The sequence below is a fragment of the Trachemys scripta genome, chromosome 2, assembly GCF_013100865.1.
Source record: "Trachemys scripta elegans isolate TJP31775 chromosome 2, CAS_Tse_1.0, whole genome shotgun sequence".
Taxonomy (NCBI): domain Eukaryota; kingdom Metazoa; phylum Chordata; order Testudines; family Emydidae; genus Trachemys; species Trachemys scripta.
This window is the reverse complement of record NC_048299.1, coordinates 176,890,171-176,904,961: the sequence shown is the minus strand read 5'-3', so window position 1 is coordinate 176,904,961 and position 14,791 is coordinate 176,890,171.

The following is a 14,791-nucleotide window of genomic DNA, read 5'->3' as shown; positions in this document are numbered from 1 at the left end:
ACACAGAGCAGGGAAAACAGTGCCTACCACTAGAAGGCTTCACTGCTGAATGCCGAATCTGGATAGAATCTGCAGGTGTATACCCAGGGCTGGAGATAATGAGAGTTATGTACAGGCATGGGCCCAAGATGCACAGTTCATATCTGGATGAAGCTTAGGGGTGTTCAGACTCAGGTTTTTGGCTCATTCTGCTATGGAAGTAGAGGCCAACCCCAAAGCTTAGACTCCCATTTGAACTATCCATAAGTGCACAGAATATTCAGCTCCAGGGTTTCAGTTTGGGGCCATCCCTAGTTTGTTGGAGCCTGAGAATTAGGATGGCAATACCAAAATCAGCAAACTACTTCTTAAAAGGAGGGCTGGAAAGCGGGGGAGGGGGAAGATTAAAAATCAAAGAAAATAGGAAATACTGAAACCCATGCGATAACTCAACCCATTAAGTCCCAAGGAGAAACCAAACTGAGGCAAATGCAAACGTTTGCACCTGCAGAGAACTACCATTCTTTGCCAACACAGAGACCAGGTTTCTAGCATGAGCCTCACATTTGGCTCTGGGACAAAGCCCATGCATTTTCCATTCAAGGCGTCAAGCCGCTTTGGAGTCCAGAAGACTGACCTGATGTGACAAGATCTGATATCCCTGATATCCCAATGGTTCACAAACACATGCTCTCTGTGAAGTGTTTGATTAGACTGTGGGTTTGTTCTAGTGCAGTTTGGAGACTGCCTCAGAATATTTTATATAATATCAGCCAATGTGCAAATTTGTGTATTATACTGTAATTACTTAAATAGGGGATTTTGCATGCTATAGCCAGTGATTCATGAACTGCAGGGTATCTGCAAAAACAGATTTCATTGGGATTATGGGATGTAAAATGCCTGAAGGTTTTTGCCTTTGATAGCAGACCTGCTATTGCATCCATATAGGGCTTGTCTAAGAAATGGCATCAGTGCTTTGTAGCATCCTGCTAACTTCCCTCCACCCTAAGCCTGGCTATTTGGTGGTATTTTTGAAAGGAAACCAGTTTTGTTTGAATTGTGGCTGTGGAGCTCATCGGTTCAGTGGGCTTGACGTTGGCCATTCAGTATAAGAAAAGAGAACCGAGGAGGTTCCCTTCTAGACCTTGCTGATGTCATATTTGCAATGAAACAACTTTTGCTTAAAAGCAGTTTGTGAAGAAAACACGCAGGCTGAGGTTCTTCTCAGAGCCACCCAGGGCATTGAGCCACACAACTCAGAAACTTCCAGAATCCCTCCTCAGCTTCGAAAATGTCAACCACTGTCTCTACTGGAGCCATTGTTTGTTTTAAAGATGTCTCCGACCCAGCTCATCAAGCTATTTCAATGTTAGATGAAGCTGGGGGAGATTAGAAAAAAGAGAACATGTTGTTTGAGATAGAAAATTCACACCAGTGTATCAGACAGGATGAGGGGCTAGCAAGGCTTGGAATCTGTGCAGTGACTCACACACAGAGTAGACTGAAGCTTTTTCCTTATGTGAAGTCCAACAGAAACTAGGAGTGGGGAGCTATAAATGTCTGCACTGTACTGCAGCTCTCTTCTTTTTGCTCTTTCCAGAAATGTATACAACTCTGACTGATAAAAGCCCCAATTCACACAGCAGATAGCTGGCTCAGGTCTGATGGAATTTGACTGCTGAGTTTTCTCTGTCAGCACTGGAATAGCCCAGTTTAGCTTCTGTTAGTTAAATGCCTTTATTTATTTATTTATTTATTTATTTTATTGCTGTTCTGTGGTTATCTGTGAATTCTAGTTATGCCAGACAAATGATTTTGGGCACATTAGTTGCTGTTTTTGTGTAGGAATCCATGGTGTGGTGTGTATTATTGCTATATATTTGGAAGTGCTTTCTCATTCACATCTCTCTATAGTCTACAGACTCTATTTTGTTATTAGAGAAGTGCAGGTAAACAACTACACTCCCTCCTTGTGCCCCTCATTCTAGAAGTCAGTACAGCAACACAGCTCAGCTAAGCAAACCTAGTGAGAAGCAGGTACAAGGTTAAAGTAAATAACACGACAGCATGTTCAGGGTTGGTCAGATTCTCCATCGACCTTAACCCTCCACGCACAGGGGGCATGCCAGTCTACAGCAGCAAGGGAAGCAGAGGATTTGCAGTCTACCTCCTTAGTAACTTTTGCTTGTCCGTGTTTTGAGCTGCCTAGTGATCTCAGTCTCTGACAGGCTGATTCTGTTGCCAAAGGTTATTAAAGTATGAAGGCACCAGTCAGTGTAGAGCTCTGTCTACAGTATTATCTAATTCCAAGGGCAGAACCCTGTGTTCTCAGCTGAGATCTACTGTTCAGCAGAAGGCTTTAGAGTTAGGCTTTTTGCACGTGTTTTTAAAATAAACAGCAGCTTTCTATGCTTTCACTCTCAGTAATCCCAGCTGTGTTTTACTGTACTCAGGCATGCACAGCAACGCTCCAGAACAGATCCTCAGAAGACACTTGGCACAGCAGAGCAGCAGGTGGAACAGGGTGTACAGCCCCTTTCTTCCATATGTCCCCTCTATAAGGGCTTGACTAAACCTTGACCCAAAAAAGAAACTAGTCTAACCCCCAACTATATAAAGCAGCCAAACTCTTTTATCCTAGGGCTCTCTGTTGCTAAGTAGATTTTTTCAGTGGGGGGGGGGGCAGTTTAAAAGCGGCACATTCTTCATCCTGACCTATGTAAGTCCTAAGCCATCTCTTAGCACTTGACTTTAATTTGCAATCCCTCAAATGAAACTTCCAGGGTCTCTCCCCCACTTTCTTTAAATCAATTCAAGTTGATTATTAGTTTTATAAATTCTTAGGTGCAGAATTGTGAACCCCTTATTCCTGTTCGTCAGCCGTTACTGAGAGGGGCTGTTCCACTGGAGTTAATCGGACTAATCTGTGTGAGGAAGTACCTACCAGTGTGAGTATAGGGTTAACAGTCTGACCTGTGCATTTTTCCAACTATTTAAATGATCACTGCAGCTGAATGATACTTGGTGTGAGGTATAAAATCAGATCAAAAGGCTGTTTCACTAGGTAAGGGGAAAATAGGGCATAGCCTCAAGCAATCTAAGGTGACAGATAAGAGTTTGGGTGTGTGTACAGCATATATAGTGCGCAAACACACTTCCCTAGTATTTCATTTTCCTGGTTAGTGCTTTGTTTCGGTCTCATTTCCAAACATCCTGCGAGTTCTTTTCAATGTGAAAAAGGTTAGACACTTACTCTGTGTGTTGTTAAATCCCCAGCTCTCTGTACCTCTGCTGAACACAACGCAGAAGTGTGGATGGGCCAGCAATGATACCAAATCCATTGCCAGTCAATTTCATAAATCTTTTAACAGCTCAGAGGTGGCTGCAGCTTGCCAGGTACCAGGATTTAAACTTAGTAGTTGGTGGGTGGGGCATAGAGGAGGAGGGGAAGCCGGAGAAAGTGTTTTTGTGGCTGTGCCTCTTGTAGAGCATGGTTACTTCTTGTAATACATATGACTGTGATGAAAGGATTCTGGCTGCAGAACAGAAAATGGGGTGTTTCAAATTCAATCCATTCCCTGCAGTGGGCCATTTACTTCCTTTGTTTCCTAGTGCAAGTGAAACCACTCTGTTGTTTCTCTGCATGGTTAGCAGTGTGAGTGACCTTCAGTCTTGCCACTTAAAACTCAAGATCTTCACATTGTCTATGCCAAATGAAAAAATAAATCCTCTCCTCCATCCCTTCCCCTCCACAGCACATGCACACACACACCAGTGCCACCCTGCCCATATGCTGGTGCTGCAAGGGAAGTTCCCTCCTCTGCACACATCTCTCTCCACCTTGCACAAAGCTGACAGGGGGATTTTTCACCTCCTTACCCTCCTTTCTCTTCTTTGATTAACTTTGGACCAGATGGCCAGTCCCCAATCTCCCAGCATGTGTTTGACTGACAGGAGCCTTTGATAAACCTCTGAAGAATGAAGTCATCTCCAGGTCACCTCCTCTGCCTGGCCTTTAACATCCCACACATACCACCATTATCTGCTGAATAGAAGACAAAGGAAATTAGCTCCAATTCCCTATCATCCCTATTATTTCCACACTGATTTAAATGAGGAAGCAATGAGATGCCCTTCACTTTCCTTCCAAAGGTACAAATGTCAGCTGTTAAGAAATGCAAACAAGAGGTTTCCCATGTTAATGGATGGGCTTCTTTGTAAAGCCAAGAAGTGGTAAAGTGGGTTTATTCAGTGGTGGCCTAGAAAATACTTAACATACTTCTAAACAAATTCTTTAACCACTTTTACTCTATACACACTGCAGAGTGCTTTGGAAGCCTTAATGTTTTGGGATGGGGATAAATAATGAGGTTATATACAGCACTCTGATGTTCTTTCCAGTTGTGGTTGTTGAGTCTTCATATCAGGGGTAGAAATGGGCTTGAACCAAAATCCTGGATCCAAAGATCTTTGAAATATGGGGAAGTTAATCTGCATCTGGATCCAATCTCTGATATTCAGGGCCTATCTCTAATTAAGAGAGGAAAAATTGTTTGGATAAAATAGGAGAAACCAAAGCTCAAACCAGAACAGAACCTCTTTGGAGGCTCATATTTTTTCCCCCTCTCTTTGCTCCCCTCCTCTCCCCCCCCTACCCCCCGCTTGCTTTGGATGTTTCTGCCCTTTAAATTTTTGGCTGGGACCAGAAGCACCAATATAACATGAAAAGGTTCTGAACATATTTGCAGCCTGCCTAGAAGCAACAAGTGCTAGAAATCTCACAAGAGCACTTATTCTTGTGTGATTTCCTTCCCAAATTTGCAGGCCTTAATGAGTTTCACTGTCAGTTAGCTCTGTTAGGTTCAGCAATCAAAAGTATCTGACCATTTGGGTCCATATGCGAAACCAGTTTCCAGATCTTTGAGGTTCACCTGCATACGCCCGACATAGAATTAAAAGTGTACAGCTTTCCAAATTACCTCTTGGTAAAATTAGTCCTATAAAGCTATATTTTATAGTGTAATATAGCTTTTCTTTCCTTTCTTTGCCTTTTATTTTAGCAACCATCTTCTGGCACCAACAGTCAGGCTATTGCCAATCAATGCCTACTCAGGCAGATCCATGGATAGGCTAGGGGCAAGAAACTTACCAAAAAACAGTAAGCGTTCCTTTAGGACTGTTTATGGTGATTCCAAACCCTGTTGTGGGGAGCCTAGGGGTACAGCTACACTGTGATAAAAGACGTGCTGAACAGCTGTGGCTGGCCCAAGGCCAGTGACTTGGGCTTGTGGTGCTCAGTAGTGTAGCAGTGTAGATGTTTGGGCTCTGAGGCCCTCCCCCATTGCAGGGTTTCAAAGCCTGGGCTCCATTCTGAGCCCAAATATCTACGTTGCTATTTTTAACCCTGCAGCCCGAGCCCCATGAGCCCAAATCAGCTGACACAGGCACTGAGACTGAATGCCGTGGATTTTTTATCGCAGTGTAGATGTACGTTTAAAGCCTGTCTGCTTATCTGCAGATGGCAACCACTGCATGGGCATTTGTTTCTTATTTTATGTATTAATCCTTCGAGCCAGCTGAAGGGTGAGAGTTACAAAGAGTATGAAACCTGTTACAAATATGAGCAGTATGCTACAGTGTTTGCTGTGCACTGCAGGGCCCATTTTGTTGCACGGCAGTAATCCATTTTGTTTGATGCTTATCTGTATGGCAACCTGCCCTGTGATGAGGAGAATGGACTGCTCAGATCGCCTTCAACAGGTACCAGTCCCTCTCTCTTTATTCCCATTGAAAGCTCATAGCAGAGATCCCTTCATGTTAGGAGTGCTCTGAGGGTTGTTTTCACAGATTTTGAAGCTAGAAGGAACCGTTATGATTGTCTGCTCTGACCTCCTGTATAACACAGGCCAAAGAGCCTCACCCAGTGATATCAGTTGTGGCTGATCTCAGGCATACATTTTACAAAGCCACGCACTGTTGATTTAATCCCCCTGAAATGCAGTACTACTCTATCATTTCTGGAGCAAGGGTAGAATCATTTATGGAAACAGGGTAGAATCCCTCTGCCTGTGCTAGGGGGATTCTTTCGATATGTTACTTCCATAGTCTCTAAACATCATTGCTTTAAGCTCATCATGGTCCTGCACTGGTCACTACAGAAAAAATTCCCGTACACACATGGATACATTGTCTGAATAGAAGAGTACGCGTCTGGATCAAAACTCTGGGACATGGCACCATCTCTCATGACAGGCCTAAGAATGTTGAAACACAAGAGAAGGTAACACTTTAATTAATTCTCTTTTTATTTCTTATTTATCAGCTACTGGGAAGAGTAAAAATAAAGGCTTTTATTTCTGTCTTCTCTGCTTTCAGCTCAGTCTATTCCATTAAAATCCTTCTGCTAGTCTTGAAGGTGCCAGGAGCACCTTCAGGCCTACCTGCACCTTGATCTCTCTGTAAACCATCCTTAAAGCAGCACTGAGGGAATAGCTAGAAATGGAGGTGCCTGAAAGAAAGGCCGGGGTCAGAATGACTGCATTTGGGCTGAAATTCACTCCTGTGCAGAGGGATAGCATAAGGCTTATACACCACATAAGCCCCAATTATTCAATTGTGGCATTTCACCGGAATAAATTTAGAGTAGTGCAGTGATGAACCAGGCCCATAATCTTTTAAGAACTCAATAGTTACTCTGAGTCCTTATTATCAGTGATGGGCGATCAAGCCTTAGCAGGGTAAGAGTTCAATAACCCTCTAGAAGTTTGGGACTCATCTCACATGTCTCCAAATTTTTCAGCCTCTCTTCTTCCTTCCCCACCCTCTTCTCTGAATAACATTCTTTTTCCAGCTCAGCCAAGTGTTCTTCCAGACTACATGCTTCCCTTCCTATAACCGCCAACTTTCTTACTTTCCAACAGGCTTGCTCCTTCTCCCCAGCCTCCACAGATCTCCTGACTAATGATATCCCCAACACAATGTCTTATCAGAATCTTTGCTGTGCCAAGCCAAGCAGCTCTGTGCCAATACTGCACTCTGTAGGCCTTTCCCTGCTCAAAGGTAATGTAGATTGCAATGTGTGCTTCTTACCCTGGGAGGTCTGGGGAGGTGAGCTTTGAACAAAGCAATCATTACAATTAATATCTACGAATCCATGGTACTGTTATAATCTCTCTAATTATTGCTTGCAGTGCTACTGCATCTTAAAATCCTTGTCCCTTGACAACCTCAACGCATCTCCTCCATGAAGCTGCAAATTCTTCAGCATGCTCTCTAGCCAAAATCTGAAGGAGGGATGGAGCAACTAGTAGCATAGTTGCCATATGAAGATTCTGTTGCATCCATATAAGACTTGGGCAACCAGCAGCCTCCTCCTAAGAGCCTGCAGTCTGCAGATGGGATTAAGGCATCGGAAGACTCTTCCCAAGATCCTTTTTTCTTTGGAGAGGGCTCCAAGTCATGTGGAGGCATTCTGTGCCAGAGATTGAAATCTATGGTCAGAACTAAAGTATTCTTGGGACAAGTTCCTTGGCAAAGATAGCAGAATCACAGAGCACTATCAGTCCTGTAGTTTTCTATAATGTTTGTTACCACTGGCATTGTCTGGCCATCCACACCTATGCTGACGTGAGCATTTCAAGTGTAGACAAGCCCTAAGAATGTGTTACTCCGGTGGGGCTGTTTCTTTCACTGGTACTCTATGACATAGGTCATTTCCTCAGTGGGTGCTGAAGTACATCGAAAGCACAGCAATAGCTGTAATTTCAAGTTTTTCTATTTTTTTTTTTTTAGGCAGACGTATCAACTATCTATAATTCAAAGCACAGGGGGGTTCGTGCTTTTCATTTTGCTTATAAGAAGGTCATGGTGAAAGCATGCAATTGAATATTTTGCATGAAGCTGCCTATGACAAAGACAAAGAAGAACGGTTTGTCAGAGCACTATGAAAAGGAAGCGAAAAAAAGAAAGAGAGAGATCTGTATTAGATTTTTAAGGTATGTTTGAAAGAATTAAATTTTTAAAAAAATGCTTTCAAATCCCCAGGGACTTTCCAATTTATCAAGAAAGACACATTCTTCCTAATGAAAGGTTACTGACCTTCATGAATGTGACAGTTCAATTACAGCCCATTCATATGCAGAGCAGCCGTTGATAAAGGATTTAGGAAATGTGACTAGCATAGCAAAAAATGAAAGCAAAAAATAAAAAGAAAAAATGTCTAGTTTTTTTTATTATTGTGGAGCAAGCATTCTAAATAAGGTTCACTCAGGTAGTAGAACCTTTTCTTCTCTGGCCCAGCAACCCATTAGATTTGCTTCAGTGAATACATTGACTTTCCTCCCCTTCTTTTTCTGCTAATATTTCTGTCTTTCTAATCCCCTGAACTACTAAACCTAACAAATCATAAAACCCTTAGGGTGCTGAGATGCCGGGTTTCAAACATTTTTTTCCCCTCTGACTGGTAGAGAAAACTGGAATGTGTTCTAATGTTATTTTAAGTGCTTGACTAGTATTTAAACTCTTAAACGGATGGAAAGTTAAAGCAGCAGGCAAATGCGCGCACACACACACACACACACACACACACACACACAAATGCACACACACCCTTCCCCTCCTTCTTCTCACCCCCGCCCCCGACTTGGCCTATCCAAGACTGTTAATAGCGAAAGCAGTTATTGGCTAGACTCTCTGGAGCCAGCCTTCAGCCAGTGGAGGGTGACACCTGTGAGTTGATGTTTGTTGAACTCCTCCAGGTGTAGGAAAGATGCTTAAATTGACATTAAGCAGGAGCTGTAAAAAGAGCCAAGGGTGTCACTCAGATGTAGCTCCTAGGGCCCAGATATTGTGAAACAGCTGTAAAGAAAAAAAAATGTTTCAGAAACTGTGAAATAATTACTATATATATATACTCATACAAAGTATGTACACTACACACGCACACACAGCCCCCTTGCAAATGAAGGTGATCGCTCTGCAATTTATCACATGGCTATGTGAGAAACACCCCCTCCTTTGGCATAGCTCTCACAGGTTGCCATGATTTGCAGGTGACTCAGGATGGATGAAACTAGAAGGGAAGCAGCTGGAACAGGAGTGGTGTAAGCTTGATGCTAAGCTTGATCGACTGCAGCATATCAAGTTTTAAAAGTCTGTATCATGGTTGTGCAGAAGGCAAAGTCCCATATCCAGCAAAGCATTTAACCACATGCTTAATGATTAATTTGGGCTGCCTCCACCTGGTTACAGAGTTGAATTTTTTTCCAATGTTAGTAATTTTCAGGCTACTTTACAGATAAAATCAGTAGGAATGGGACCAACTATTCTGCTTCCTTGGTAACAGAGCAATACCATAAGGGGAAAAATGCAAAGCATTCACTGCTTATGTTATAACCAGGAATGGTTTCTGAGGCACTGGAAGTGCTGTCGGCATGTAAGGCCACCTCTTGCTCATTGGACCCATGTTCATCTTGGTGGATTGAAGCCTGTGGGGAGACATTGGACCCATTGTGGCAGGAGTTCTCAGTCTCTGTCTTTGTCAGGGTAAGGTACCCAGTGTTTCAAGAATGAGGCCTCCCTTCAAGAAATCATCACTTGACTATCTTGCCAACTATTGCCCATATTAAATCACACATTTTTAGGTGACTACTGGGGAGGGGATGGCAAAGGAACTCTTGCAATATTTAGTGTCTTCTTTGACTCTTCTTCTACTAGTCTAATTTTGGACCAGGGGCTGTGATGGAGACTGTTTTGGCAGCCTTGAGTGTTAATCTCAGCATAGCAATAAATAAAGTGACGGATTTTATTGGCTCAGCTATCTCACAGCCCTGCAAGACAAGAATTGGGGACTTCAGTCCACTGAAGGGGGTGATTCCCAAAGGGACCCCAAGCTTCTAAGCTTTGAAAGCCTAAGATATTGGTCTTTAAAACGGAAATATTTTTGAGTCTAGAAATGCTCTCTCAGATAATTTAAAGGGTTTTTATGGCTCCCTCTGTACAGTTAAACTCATGGTATTTAGGCCCATTCATCATAGCACTTAAGCATATGCTTAGGTTTAAAGCATCTGTTTATGTCCCATTAAAATCAATGGGATCATCTGTGCTTTTTCTGAATCAGGCCCTAAATTAGTTAAGCTTTTCAGCTAGAGGGATACAAGAAATAGTTCCAGTAAATTCTATAAAGATCCCTAACTCATTCCTAAAATAGTTTGTTGGTGATCTATGTAGTATATATGAAATAGGATGTGATATAAAGCTTTTACTGGAACTCATTTGGGAGATCCTCCATGACTCACTTGCGGCTTTGCCCCTTCTGAGTAATACACCAGCCCTGACACTGCAGTCTCAGTGAGATCTACAAAACAGGCCTATAATACTTCAGGTTATTAAAACATGAAACATTTTGAAATCTGATTTACTTTTTCACCACTGATTTAAATGTATTTACTTTTTGCACAAAATTCAGCTTAGACAATGGACAATGCATCTCAGCCAGCCAGTCAGCCTGACTTTAATTTTTAGTTAGCTTTACTTGCTGCTTCGCTTTAGAATATATGTTTTTTAATATTCAAAATAAATTAAAAACTGTCTCTAGTGAATGTAAAAATAAAACAGCCACAATGAGAAGATAAATCAAATCTAAGTTTTGGTCTTAAAGTTTGTTGACAGGGTTCCTTTAAAGTTTACTCCTCGCTGTGAGACTTAAGTGTGCAGTCAGGCATGTGATTGAGAGCAGTCCTAATGGGCAGACTGTAGTAAGCTCACCAGCTAAAGCTCACAGGCTAGGAGGGCTTGTTCACCAGGGGAAAAACACAGTCCACTGCTGCTCAAGCTAGGATGAACTTTACATATTGTATGCCGTTTTTGCTTGATTAAAAATGTACTCATCCTTAAAGGCAAATCGCCCAAGGACTTACAATAAGTCACAAATACAAAGATGAATTTATTGAATTTACGTTTATGTAACAGTCTCTTTCTTTGTTTGCAAAATTAGTCTTAGTTGGTTGGTGACTTCTGTTCACTCACTGGTCCAGGCAGGTTCTTATGAATCAGTTCACATGGAAATCAAACTGCACCTGAGCAAACATTGGAAGGTGGGGGAGGAATAGCTTTCCTTTTGCAGCCGCAAACAGTACAGTGACTTATGCATGTTTCTTAGGGGAAAATTTCCTCTCATGGCAAATTGCTTGATAAAATATTGTAGGAATTAACTTTAGCGTAGTTAATAAAGTGAAAATGTTCTTTTACTGTTCCATCCTTCAGCTGATTTCGGGAAGAAGTGACTGCACCAAAAAAAAAAAAAAAAAAAATCTAATCTCATCTTCAGCTTTTCAGTGAACCTGAATGTGAAAATGTGCTAAGAGAGCCCCCAATGAACTAATAAGGGATGGCATGGAGGAAGGTCTGATCTATTTGGACAGTTCTTTTATAGACTCCTAGAGAAATAAGCCATGAGGCATGCACCGCAATTTACTTTGGAAAAATCTATAATCCTATTCCAGTGATCTGAGTGGTATGTAACCTCGACAGAAGCTCAGCCTGTACGGGTCTAGGAATGGGCCATCAGATCAGCTTGTGAAAGAACAATCAGTCCAGCCCAGGAACATGGCCCCTGAAACAATTTCAGTTCCTATTAATAGTCACTCAATGGACCAAACTGTTGGTGGATTTGTTTGCCTCAAGTGACCACAGAAAACTGAGCATCTATCAAAGCAGGTGCTGTGCAGCAACAGTGTGGGGAAGTAGGTTTATTTTTATTTAAATAAATATTTCAACTGGGATATACATTTCAGACAGTGCTACTAATTAAAAAACCCCCGAAGAAAATAAAAACACAAAACGGAGATCCTGGCTGGCAATAATACTGAATCTACAAATAGGACAGACCCTTTCCCTCCTAGCGTCTCAGGGCATGTTTACAATAGAATCCCATACCACAAGCACCTTCAGAGCAGCAGCCATGGCCTATATCCAGGAAATATTACATCTGTTTGTGTACATAGCTAACTAGCTGAAGCATTTAAAGAGGGCCCACCACCAAAGTATCGAAGTGCTTAGGGTTCTCCCAAAGAGCATTTTCTGCATTGATAAAAGCAAGAAAAACAGTTATATTCAAGATTTATTACAGAATCTGGGCATTGCTCCAGAAAAAACACAAGTTTCCAAAATCCTAGAATTTTTGCATGATAGCTCTAGACTAAGGTCAAGCTAACAAACTTTATGAAGGTGCAGGCTTTTCTGATGGTGACTTATAGAGGAAACAGTCTGGGTTTGTTGTCTTTTTGCTTCTTTATGATGTGTAAAGCAATTCTGATTTTTTTTTTTAAGATCTTGTTGCTTTTTTCCTGCTTGTTTGCTAGTCTTGTGTTGTCTTCCCTGGTTTTGCTAGAGGACTTGCTGCTGGTTTTAGGGATGAGATCTGTGAGCTCCATCAGCTTCTATTTGAAGGAGCAAGATGTTGAAGCTTTAACAAAGACATTTTTCTCACATGTTTCTCAGGCATTTGAGTCTAATATGTATTAATAAAACCAAAGAAAACCCCCAAAGTTTGAAATGTCTGAACAAAAATAACTTTTCCTTTAAATTAAATAGGGTCCACTTTTATGGTATCTCTGAGGTTATAATTCTGCCAGATCTCCTGTCATCCATAGAGTCTCCCAGCAGAAGTGAGACAAACAAGACATGAATTCCTATTAAAAAAAAAAAATCAGAAGAAAAAAACCCTTAAAAAGGGGGGGGGGGGGCAGAAGAGGCAGAGCCCCCTTTTTTTAAACCACAAAGTTAGCTCAGCAAGCTTAACCACCCACTTGAGGGCTGAGGATTTTTTGGTTTGCTGGCAACTGTGAAAAATTGAAAGAAGTTGCTTTCCATTAACTAAAAAGAAAATATTACATAAATGTTGGTCAATTGAAAAGTAAAAAAAAAAAATTGTTTTGGATCAAACAAATCATCTGTTTTGTTTTGAATTGGAATGGTTTGTTTTGATTTTGACCATTGCAAACTTTTGTTATTGTTTTAAAGATACAATTAAAGGAAATTAAATATAAAAGCTCATTTTGAACCAAAAAATAAAAATAAAAATCCCATTTTGACATTGACAAAAGAAAACATTTCAATTTTTTCAAAAATTGTTTGTTTGTTTCTGACCAGAGCAATTTGGCAAAACCAACATGAATTCGTAAAGTGTGCTGAATTTTTTTATTGAAAAAATGTCAGCTGAAAATGTTTGCCCAGCTCTCCTGAGGATTTCCTTTGTGTAAGGGGAGCCCCCAATTGGGCTCAGCAGCCCCCTCTTTTGGTCACAGTTATAGAAGGCATGGCCAGAGTGTGTCTGTGTTGCAAAGACCCCAGAGCCAGCATAACTAATATCCTGGGACCAAAACAGCTACAGCAGCACAGCAAGCACAACTTATAGTCATGTGAGGATCAGAAAAGTGCAATGGTGGAGATGAGCCAGCCCTTAAGATCTAGCCTGGGATAGTTTCCTGAGTGCTTTGTGTGCATTTCCCATGTCTTTTAATATCGTGGGTTTCAAAACTATCTTCCCATGTATTCCCATGTTCGTATTTGGCCTGTTCTTCCATTAAGCAGCAGTCCCTCATCTCAGTGCCACATCCAACAGAGGTCTGTGAAGTTTAGTCCTTTCCTTCTTGTCTCAGAAATATGACTTGATTCATGTGCAATGTGAGAGAAGGGGTTTTTATTTTCCCAGTAAAGATTGTGTGGGTAGAAAAATATCCATGCTGTCAAACTCTTCATGACTAATAAATATTAACTGCATCGTCTTCTAATTATCCCCCCCCCAAAATTAGAATATGTGGCCAACTACTTAAACCATCTGCTAAAGAGCAAGTTTGGAAGTTTCATCAGAAAAATAGGCAATGGGGTTGAAAATGTGAATAATTTAACCCAGAACCTAGATGAATAGGATATTGTGAATTTCATTTAAATTGTAGGGGTTTTGTAGGAGTCTCAACATTAGTGACAATCTTGTACATGAAGTACTCTGTAAACATTTTTTGATGAGGATATACTTGAATACTCAAGCATTGAAAAAACCCTTTAATTAGGGAGTGGAGGATTTAAGATTCCACCTGCAGCACCCATTTTGAAAATCAAGCTAAGCACAGTACATGTCCATTGCCTAGTCCGTGTAATGCAATAACTAAACACAACAGAATAAGTATTGGACAGAGTAACAAGATTAGTTTCCATTTAAGCTCTGCAAGGCAGATGCGTACCAGTTTGGCTCCCATTCACGTTTTTCTTACTTTTGCTTTCTTGTGCATTCTTCATTTCTCTTGTTCTGGCAAACTTGTTGGTGTGATGTCTTGAGGAAAAAAAGAGAAAGACTTTGAAATGCCAGGCTGCAAGCAGGAATAACCAAAACAGCAGGTGATATTTCAAAGCTTCAAGTCAAAATGAGTCATCAAGCTCTTGGGCTTGCATCTTCTCAGAAACTCTTTGAATTCTAGATGCTTACTGACCTTTTTACCGCTAATAATGAGACAATCAATACAGTATTTGATCCCTGGCATGAAGGCATTACAGAAACTGGTTCTATGGTCTTAGACATGGAAAAAACATTTTGATATACATACTAAAATTGTCATGCTCAAGCCAACTGTACAGGATCGTGGCTTATTGTTTCATTCTTTAATGACTTCCAGCAGGATTATAAAGAACTTTATAGAAAGAACAAAATATGTGCCAAGAATATTGAGCTATTTTATACGTATCTCAAATATTGAGATGCTCAGGATCACAGATTCCATAACTACTTATATAAGGTACTGGTTGTGAAGTGGAT